The sequence below is a fragment of the Tachypleus tridentatus genome, chromosome 12 (assembly GCF_004210375.1).
Source record: "Tachypleus tridentatus isolate NWPU-2018 chromosome 12, ASM421037v1, whole genome shotgun sequence".
NCBI lineage: Eukaryota > Metazoa > Arthropoda > Merostomata > Xiphosura > Limulidae > Tachypleus > Tachypleus tridentatus.
This window is the reverse complement of record NC_134836.1, coordinates 77,404,905-77,416,577: the sequence shown is the minus strand read 5'-3', so window position 1 is coordinate 77,416,577 and position 11,673 is coordinate 77,404,905.

The window sequence follows — 11,673 nt, the reverse complement described above, 5'->3', positions numbered from 1 at the left end:
CTGTACTAGCGGGGAACGTGAAGAAGTAACAAAAATATCAAAACATATATTTATTTTTAATACACACACTCATAGAATAATCACTTTAAAAGAATACTTTTATACTGGTAGATTTTATTTTTGGCGCTTAGTGTATATTGTGTTTTAATCTAGACATTTTCCCACTGATTTGCTTTATATAGAGATAATTTAGTGACACAGAAACTACAAATGCTCACATTTTGAATTGGAAAGTTAAAAAGTAACACTGAAAATAAATTTTGAAAGTAGAGTCAATAATGGGGTAGATTGATGATGGATGTGAAACACAATAAAAAATCATGTTAACGATACTTTAGCTCGATAATTAACATCTATAGTTCCATAAAAATAGCCACAGTTCTGACATTTGGGAATGATGTACAAATATCTCAAAGAAACTCGAATTAAATTTCCAAATAAATGTACTTTAAAACACACTTTTTGTCACATCACTATAGAGATGTTTGTTTTTTAATTTCGCGCAAAACTACACGAGGACCATCTGCACTAGCCGTCCCTATTTTAGCAATATAAGACTAGAGGGAAGGCAGCTAGTCATCACTACCCATCGCCAAGTATTGGGCTACTCTTTTACCACCGAAAAATGTGACTGTTCGTCACCCAATAACGTCCCCACTGCTGAAATGGTGAACATGTGTGGTGTGACGGGGATTCGAACCCGCGACCCTCAGATTACGAGTCGAGTGCCTTTTAACCACCTGGCCATGCTGGTCCTTAGTTTTTTTTTGAAACATGCAGTGGATACGTCTGTAATATAATGACTGAAGAAAACGCCAAAAAAAGTAACAAAGCGGAAACTACGACGAAGACGTGTATCTACACGTCTTGTACGGTTGCCTGATTATTAGCCCAATGCAAGTTCTGTACAAAGAATCCGATTAATTAATAGATTACCAACGTCACGAATTATACCATACAATTTAATTCTTAATAATTGTAAGTAACCATTACAAATTTTCTTACTGTTAAGTGACCCACGTAACGTCCGGAAATACTCTCTTTTGGGTCTAGCAACTCATCGGTATGCCTACAGAGTTACAGCGCTAGAAACCGAGTTTCAATACCTGTGGTGGGAAGAGCACAGATAGCCGACTGTGTAGCTTTACGCTCAACTACAAACAAAAAAAGAGGCTGTTGTTGAACTTGTTAATTTAATAATAATAATAATTAAACATGTAACACCAAAGGTACAACAGTAAACTGGTAATTTACGAGTTGTTTTTTTTACTTTTTATTTAATTTAATATTATAACTACACTGCTGTGCCTAAGCTTGAACATTAGGAATATCTTAATGTTTGTTTGTTTGTTTTTGAATTTCGTACAAAACTACTGGAGAGCTATCTGTGCTAGCCGGCCCTAATTTAGCAGTATAAGACTAGAGGGAAGGCAGCTAGTCATCACCACCCACCGCCAACTCTTGGGCTACTCTTTTACCAATAAATAGTGGGATTGTCCGTAAAATTATAACGCCCCCACGGCTGAAAGGGCGAGCATGTTTGATGTGACGGGGATTCCAACCAGAGACCCTCTGATTTCGAGTCGGTCGCTTTAACACGCTTGGCCATGCTGGGCCCGTGAGTAAAATACGTCTAAACTAAACAAACTGCTTACATTCCGTCATTATATGAGGCCTAGTTTATTTATTTGCTTCGCTGTTTGAAGCAGCATTGATGAACTGTGAACTTTGCGAAACGAGTCTGTTGTGGGGGAAGTAGAGAATCAAAGATTACGCAAGTTCGCTACGTCATCTTCTTCAATGAAATTTACGTTACGAAGATAAAAAGAACTTCACAAATAAACTAAAATAGCCGGTTTACGTGAACAGTAATGCATAGTAAATTTGTTAGAAATTTTTGGTGTTCCTATGATAATTCTGAAAACGTGGATGTTTGTTTTGAATTTCGCGCAAAGCTACACGAAGGCTATTTACGCCATCCGTAATTTAACAGCGTAAGACCACAAGGACGACAGCTAGTCATCACCTCCCAATCCCCAACTCTTGGGATACTCTTTTACCAACGAAAGTCGGATTTACCGACACGTTATAATGACCCCACGACTGAATGGGCAAACATGTTTAATGTGACGTTGATTTGAAACCCTGACCTTCAGATAGCGAATCGAGCGCCCAAAGCCAACTGGCCATGTCAGCCTTCTTTCTTAACATTTGACTTTAAATTGCTAGCAAGGGCTGTAATACAAACATAATTTTCAGAAATTACTTGAAAATTTGAAAGAGAAATAAATATTTTTGCTACATTTTTCTATAAGATAAAAATGTTTTTTACTGAGCCATTTATAAGTGAAATTCTGAACCTTAAATGCAACTTTTTCGTTTGTTTTTACAACAGAGATCAAACATTTTCTTTCCAATACTTTTTGTTTAGCCCACAACGACAGAAACGTGCGTAGACAGAATCAACAAACATAACCCTAAACGTTCAAGAGTTTATCAGTAAACCAGTTTAACAGAAACGTTCCGGTTCCAGCTTTGTTCCTCTGCAATGATACGGTGGCAATGGGATAAGAAACACACACAAATAAATAAAAAGACTCGTTTGGGCGAGCCAACAAAAATCACATCCAAATACTACCTCGTAGAACATAACGTAGCCTTATCTTACTTTGGCCTATTAATCATAATCTACTCACACTGAATAAACTAAGAAAAAAGTAACGACGAATCTCGAGTCAATCGTGACGTTTAACAGTTTTGGACAGGTTTAAAATATTTTCTATCCTTTAATGAATTTAGGTCGGGAGGGTCGTGCACCTTCAAATTTCACTCTTTCCCACCCAATTTCAACTTTCCTAATGGTTGAAAATTGTTTCAAAGTTCGCGCAAAGCTACACGAGGGCTATCTGCACTAACTGCCCCTAATATAGTAACGTAAGCTAGTCATTACCACCCACCGCCAACTCTTTGGTTACTCTTTCAACAACGAATAGTGAGATTGACAGTCACTTATAACGCCACAATGGCTGAAATTGCATGCATGTTTGATTTAACGAGGATTTGAAACTGCGACTTTCAAGTTACGAATCGAGCGCCACCTGGCTGTGGACAAAAATTCGTATTATCAATTTATGACTTCTTTTTTTTAATCGCTAAGACTGAAGAAAAGCTCCAAAATAGAAGAGCTGGAACTGACCCTAAACTTGGGCATTTTTACACCTGAACACCACAAATACATTCTTTAGGTGTTTTTACAACATACTTAATTTTAAACACACGTATTGCATGTTTGTTTGTTTTTTAAACTAAATATAAAGGTTTATCTATCTGGAACCTCTATATTACACTTATTACATTACACAATACTATACTTAACGTTACCGATAATTAGCACACGATAAAACTCGTCTACGAGTCAGTATAATAAATAATGCTGAGCATTTTGGTATACAGTGACGTAAGTATGCCTCAGCAATTGTGCAGATGAGCCAAAAGAGGGACTCGAGTCATCCAGAATGTGGGGCTACAATTATATGAAAATTAAAGCAGGGAGGGGATTACTTTTTATCGTCTGTAGTCACGTTGTTGTGTGTACAGCTAGGTTTTATGTGAAGACAAAAAGGCTATGACAGTATTCTGACTAAAGAGGTGTGTGTTATGACAGAAAGGTCTATGACAGTATTCTGACTAGAGATGTGTGTGTTATGACAGAAAGGTCTATGACAGTATTCTGACTAGAGATGTGTGTGTTATGACAGAAAGGTCTATGACAGTATTCTGACTAGAGATGTGTGTGTTATGACAGAAAGGGCTATGACAGTATTCTGACTAGAGAGATGTGTGTTATGACAGTACTCTGACTAGAGAGGTGTGTGTTATGACAGAAAGGGCTATGACAGTATTCTGACTAGAGAGATGTGTGTTATGACAGAAAGGGCTATGACAGTATTCTGACTAGAGAGATGTGTGTTATGACAGAAAGGGCTATGACAGTATTCTGACTAGAGATATGTGTGTTATGACAGAAAGGGCTATGACAGTATTCTGACTAGAGAGATATGTGTTATGACAGAAAGGGCTATAATAGTATTCTGACTAGAGAGATGTGTGTTATGACAGAAAGGGCTATGACAGTATTCTGACTAGAGAGATGTGTGTTATGACAGAAAGGGCTATGACAGTATTCTGACTAGAGAGATGTGTGTTATGACAGAAAGGGCTATGACAGTATTCTAACTAGAGAGATGTGTGTTATGACAGAAAGGGCTATGATAGTATTCTGACTAGAGAGATGTGTGTTATGACAGAAAGGGCTATGATAGTATTCTGACTAGAGAGATGTGTGTTATGACAGAAAGGGCTATGACAGTATTCTGACTAGAGAGATGTGTGTTATGACAGAAAGGGCTATGATAGTATTCTGACTAGAGAGATGTGTGTTATGACAGAAAGGGCTATGACAGTATTCTGACTAGAGAGATGTGTGTTATGACAGAAAGGGCTATGATAGTATTCTGACTAGAGATGTGTGTTATGACAGAAAGGGCTATGATAGTATTCTGACTAGAGATGTGTGTTATGACAGAAAGGGCTATGATAGTATTCTGACTAGAGATGTGTGTTATGACAGAAAGGGCTATGACAGTATTCTGACTAGAGATGTGTGTTATGACAGAAAGGGCTCTGACAGTATTCTGACTAGAGAGGTGTGTTATGACAAAGGGCTCTGACAGTATTCTGACTAGAGATGTGTGTTATGACAGAAAGGGCTATGACAGTATTCTGACTAGAGAGATGTGTGTTATGACAGAAAGGGCTATGACAGTATTCTGACTAGAGAGATGTGTGTTATGACAGAAAGGGCTATGACAGTATTCTGACTAGAGAGGTGTGTTATGACAAAGGGCTCTGACAGTATTCTGACTAGAGATGTGTGTTATGACAGAAAGGGCTATGACAGTATTCTGACTAGAGAGATGTGTGTTATGACAGAAAGGGCTATGACAGTATTCTGACTAGAGAGATATGTGTTATGACAGAAAGGGCTATGATAGTATTCTGACTAGAGAGATGTGTGTTATTTTCGGTTGTTGCTCCGGCCGCTCTAACTCGGATCTACCTGTAACCTAAATAACTACACGTTCGCCAAGCGTGAGCTAATTCATTAACTTGTTTTTCGAGATTTGCCTGAAGCATATTTGGAAACTGCTTAAACCTGATTAGAAAAATCAGTTAAAGACGAAAGTTCACCAACGAGCATGTTGGCTGTTTGTCAACATCATGCAGAGACATAGGGCGCACGAAGGTAATCAAAGAAATAAATACACTTGAATGATTTGGTATGAATTTCTCGAAAGCTACACGAGGGTATCTACACTAGCCATCCCTAATTTAGCATTCTAAGACTAGAGGGAAGCCAACTAGTCATCGCCACCCATCGCCAATTCTTGGGCTACTCTTTTACTAACGAATTGTAGGATTGTCCGTTATATTATATCTCCCAACGGCTGAAAGGGCGAGCATGCTTGGTGCGACAGAAATTCAAACCCGCGACCCTCAGATCACGAGTCGAGCGCCTTAACCACTTGGGCATATCGGGTCTTTCGAAAGACGGTTGGTACGGGTATTAAAATTGTAATCGAAATAAAGTATAGAACAACGTTTCAAACTTCTCAGGTCATCAGGTTAACAAAGAGTGAGTTTGTAACTAATCGTTGCCGGATACATGTCTCAGAGACAAGAGCGTAAACGAGTACGGGATTGTAGGGGACGATGCAAGGTTATTAATTAGTATAGGTATTAAAGGTGTTCTTTTATATTGGTTTAATTTTGATTTTAGTTGCTGTATAAGTAGGGTTTCTTTGATTTTTCGTTTGTTTATATTTGTTTCCATACTTAATATCTGGGTGTTTTCTATGATTATGTTGTGTTTATTTTACTTGCAGTGTTCAAAAACGTGTGAAGATGTTTTTGTTTTTGTGTGTGTGTGTGCGTTCTTTGAATCTAGTTTCTATTTTTCTGCTTATTTCTCCAATATAGAAGTCGTGGCAGTTATGCATCGTATTTTATAATGTTGTCGTTGTGTTTCTTAGTGTAATTTTCACATAGAATGAATTTTAGCTTTGTACCTAGCTTTTGAATGAATTTGGTGTTTACTGAAATGTGTTTTGTTTTGTTTCCAAATGTTGGTTATTTTTCGCTAATGTCGGAAACGTATGGTATGCAGCAGTATAAAGCTTTGTAGTTTGTTATATCTTGGGATTTATTATTGTTTGTTTGTTGTTGATCGAGGTGTGTGCGTATCTTTTCCACCATTTTTGGAGGAAATTTGTTGATATTGATGAAGGGTTATTTTGTTGATTTTATCGGGTGAGCAAAGCTATGTGGTTGTGTTTATTTGGTTTCTTAATATGTCGAGTTTTTGTTTTGTTTCATGTACTGAGTCCCAGAATGGGTGATTTTTCTGTGGATTTCTGTTTTGAATTGTGTATCGGTTCTTTCGATCTTGAGAAATGCTATTTGGTTAGTTTTTTCCTGTTCACAGGTGAATTTAATATTGGGGTGTATAGAGTTAACGTGGTTGAAAAACTAAGCATGTGTTCTGTAGATAGAATCTCGCAATTGTATCGTCAACATATCTGTTCCAGTATAGTGGTGGGTGAGGCTGAATTATTGATCACTCGAGATTCAATTTGTGTCATAAAAATGTTGGCTGGAACTGGTGACACTGCATTCCCCATACTTAGGACATTTATTTGAAGGTAGTAAATTCTACAAGAGTTGATAATTGGTTACAGGGGATGTGTATCAATGGGTTCAGGTCTTGGATATAAAGTTCTAAAGCTATCTTGCAGAATTCAGTGATTGGGACTTCTGTGAAGAGGGAGATTATATCCAAACTGGCCATTAAGGCTTTATGAGTTAATTGGTTAAGAAAAAATTTGAAGTTAAAAAGAGTCTTTGAAAAAGAATCTGACTGATGTTATATATTTAGAAAATGCCCACACTATGTATTTACCAAGGTTATAGTTAAATTATTCATAGGCCGTCATCACGGACAGATAAGGATAGGTTGTAGATAGAACTGTCATTAAAATAAATACAGGTAAGGATAGGTAGTAAATAAAACTGTCTGAAAAAGAAAAACAGATCCAGTTACATCTCAAAAAAAAGCAAAAAAAAAGTTCATACATGGAAACGTTTACAAGCTTTGGAAGTTTATGTAAATTACAAAGTCTAATATAAGGTTTTATTTGGAAAAGCTTGTTTTCCCGTTGCTCACTGCTAGTCAAATGTCAGCTGGCATCGAGCCGAGCCTTGAATACAGGACCATAGTCCATGTATGGAACAGGCACAGCAGTGACAGTGCCAGAGCAAATAGATTTAGCTGCGGTGTCGGCAAGCTTATTCCTGCAAATACCAACATGTCCCGGTATTCAGAAAAACTGGATAAAAGTAAATGTTAAAGAGAAATAGGCCAGTCAGTTTGAACATCGGCGAGAACAGGATGTGAACTAACGTGAAGGGATTCCAGGGCCAGTAGAGAACTAAGCGAGTCAGTATAAATAGTGTAGTTCGAGTACTACTTAGCTTCTATGTGATCCAGGGCATGAAAAATAGTGTACAGTTCAGCAGTGAACACAGAAGCTGTAGAGGGGATTCTGCACACAACCACCAAACTACAACAAACCATGGCAGAGCCCACACAGTCACCTGATTTTGAACCATACGTATAAATAGGAATGGAAGGATGACTCGAAAGATGTTCAGTGAATAACAGACAGTATTTCCAATCAGGAGTGTCTGCTTTTCTCAGATGTCTTAAAGAAAGGTCACATTTGGGAACTGTAAAAAGCCATGGTGGGATGGGCTGACCAGTGGATAGAGCTATGTTATCCAAAGACAGACCTAATTCATCCAAATGCACCTGGATACATCTGTTCTGAAAATGTATGGCCCACCGAGGAAGGAAAACACAACCCCAGGTGGGATGCTTTGGTAAGGAACGAAGTTTCAAAGCATATAGTAAAGACAGTTGCAAATGGCAGAGGTGCAAAGAAGGTTCATGAGACTCTGTGTATAAGCTCTGAACTGGGGAAGTGCAGAAGGCCCCAGTGCAAAACCAAAATCCTTGATGATGAATGGGGTCAAGCATTTTTGAGGCCAAGGTCCTGGCAGAGCCACAGCTCAGTGATCCATAATCGAGTTTCAATCGAATAAGAACACGATATACCTTTAGCATAGTACATAAATCTGCTCCCCATGTGGTCGAGAAAAGGACATGGAGGATGTTCAGTGCTCTTGTACGTTTGACCCATAGCTGCTTGATGTGTGGTACAAAGGTCAGCTTACAGTCAAAGATAAGCCCCAAGAACTTTTGTCTCAAGGACCACAGACAGCACAATTTCACTGATATGGAGTTCAGCATCAAGGTGAATACCCCGTTGGTGGGAAAAGTGCATGCAAAAGATTTTCGAGAGAGAAGTTAAAGCAATTTGCAGTGATCCACTTCAGTAAACGATTGAAGGCAGTCTGTAGCTGCTGCTCAATATACCTCATGTTCGATGACTGACATGAGATGTAAAAGTCGTCGATACAGAGCCTATTTGCATCAGTAAGAGGGAGTTGTTCAGCGATGACATTTTTTTATACTGAAAAGTGTGACACTCAAAACACAGCCCTAAGAAATTCCAAGCTCCTGTAGAAAAGAAAGGGAAAGTGTCGACCCCCACACAAACTTGGAATCTACTGTCCATTAAAATTTTTTTAATAAAAATGGGCAAATGGCCACATAACCCATATATATATATTTATATATAGGTCTCGCACAATGCCATACCTCCATGTTGTATCATAAGCCTTCTCAATGTCAGAGTATATTGATACAAGATTTTGTCATTTGAGAAAGGCTTCTCTGATTGATGTTCCAAGTCAAATCAGGTGGTCCATGGTGGAATGCTGTTGTCAGAATCCACAATGGGTGGACAAGAGGAGGTTGTTTAATTCGAGGAACCAAAAAAGACGAGCATTAACCATCCTCTCTAAGGTCTTACAGAGACAGTTCGTCAAAGCAATTGGACGGTAGTTTGAAGGAATCTTGGGATCCTTCCCAGGCTTAGAGAAAGGGGCCAGGCATCAGGAAAACTTTCTCCTGCCAGATCCAGTTAAAAACAATCAGAAGAATAACAAGAGAAGCAGGAGGTACATGATGCAGCATTTCATAGTATACATCATCAGGTCCAATCAATGTACTGCCAGACAGATGAAAGGCGAGTTTGAGTTCCACCAGTGTAAAGGGATGATTACAGTCATAGAGACAATCAGCTCAAAAGGAAAGAGGTGATTGCTCTACCCGAGTCTTGATGTCCAAGAAGGTGGAGGAAGAAGCAGAAGTGCTAGATACCCAGCAAAAGCTTTCAGAGAGAGTATGGGCAATGCTCTGGGTCTCAGCTACTTTGTGGCTATTAGAGAGCAAGATCAAGAGGGGACAGAATTATATTGGCCATGGACCTTTCAAATCTTGTCCCATATGACTTTGGAACTGGTGGAAGAAGGTATGCTGGATGTGAAGGCAGGTAGGTATTTCATGTTTATTGGCACAAAGCTACCAGGCTATTTCTGCCAAACAAGATGTAGTATACTATAATGGTATATGAAAATTAAGGTAAAAATACATAAAATTAAGACCCGCCAGGAAGACTGAAGCATTAAGTTCAAACTTGCTGTTAGTCACATAAAGATGGCTTTTCTAGTCCTGAGTTCAGGTCAAAATAAAAATTAAAATGTATAAAAGAAATCATGCTAAAACAGTATATAGTCCAAGAGATGTGAAAGTCATCAACGAAAAGACCATTTGCAACTGTAGGGGTAGCTGTTCACTGATGGCATTAATCTTTATAAAGAAAAGTGTAACACTCAGAACACAGCCCTGAGGTACTCCAACTTTCTGTGGGAAAAAATGGGAAAGTGTTGAGCTCACATAGACCTAGAATTGGTGGTTCATTAAAAAATGCTTAATAATATGTGACAAATTGCCACACAATCTGTATGAGTGAAGGTGCCATATCTCTATGTCATATCATAAGCTTTCTCTAAATCAAAAAATAGGAACAAGATGTTGTCACTTCAAAATGGCTTCTCTGATTGATGTTTCAAGGTGAACTAAGTGGTCTATCATGGAGTGTTGTCTTTGGAACACACACAGAGTGGGTGAGAGAAGGTTGTTTAATTCCTTGAATTAAACAAGACGAACATTAATCAATCTCTCTGAGGTCTTACTGAGACAACTCGTCAAAGCAATTGGATGGTAATTCGAAGGAACCTTTGGATCCTTCCCAGGTTTAAAAATAGGGAGTACAATAGCCCAACACCAAACATCAGGAAATACATTCTCCTGCCATATCCAGTTAAAGACAGCCAGGAGAATAGTAAGAGAGGCACGAGAAAGGTGGCATAGCATCTCATAATGTATATCATCAGGTCCAACTGATGTATTGCCAGACCAATAAAGTGCAAGTTTGAGTTCCACTAGTGTAAGAGGGCTATCGTAGTCATAGGGATGATCAGTTGAAAAGGAAAGAGGCAGATGTTCTACTCGTGTTTTAACAGCAAAGAAGGAAAGGGATGAGTTTCAAGAGCAAAATACTTGAGAGAAACATTCACTAAAGTATTGGCAATGCTCTGAGCATCAGCAGCTTCATGGTCATTGGATATTAAGATATAGAGGGACAGAAGTATACTTTCCACTCACCTTCTGCATCTTCTCCCATATGACTTTTGAACTGGTGGTTGAAGAAATGCTGGAAGCATATTTAATCCAAGATTCCTTTTGGCTTTGACTGGCTGAGCATATGCACGGGCTTGCTGAAATGCAATGTAGTTTAAAAGCATGGGGTTTCTATGAAATTTATTCCAAGCATGTTTGAGCTTTTTGTATTACAGAACAAGCAGAATTCCACCAAGGGTGGGGATGCCGTGAGAAAGATGTTGAGGTTTTAGGGATGCATTGAGCAGTTGCTTGGACAACACAGTTACTGCTGCTACACAATCATCTATCGATGATTTACATAAGATGGCAGGATCAAGTTCCAAGAAAGCAGTGAAAGAGGGCCAGTTGGCCTGGTCCAACTTCCACTGAGGCACAAGGGTCAGGTGGCACTGATCATGGCCAATCTCTCTTGATACGATAGGAAAATGATCACTACACCGTGGATTGATGTTAACCTCTCAAGAAAAGCAAGTGAAAGGTGAAGGGGAGCAGACAGAAAGATCTATAACAGTAAATGACTGACTGTGTGCATGAAAATAAGTGTAAGAGCCAGTATTGAAGAGATACAGGTTGTGATTCAGGAACATATGCTCTATAGCACAACCCCTCACATAAATACTAGAATGACCCCAGAGGGGATTATGCCCATTAAGATGCCCCAGAATTAAAAAGGGAGGTTGCAGTTTCTCAATGAGGGCACTAAGGTCTGATGGATGATAATTTTGTCCAGGGGTAAGGCACAGAAAGCAAACAGTGATGGTACGACCCAAGGAGATATGGATGGCTACAGCCTCCAAGGGCGAATTCAATGACAAGGACCAGTTGGGCACATGTTGATCAACCAGCAGTGCTACTCCCCCATGTCCTTGTCCTACACATGACCTGTCACTTCGGCATAAGCAGTA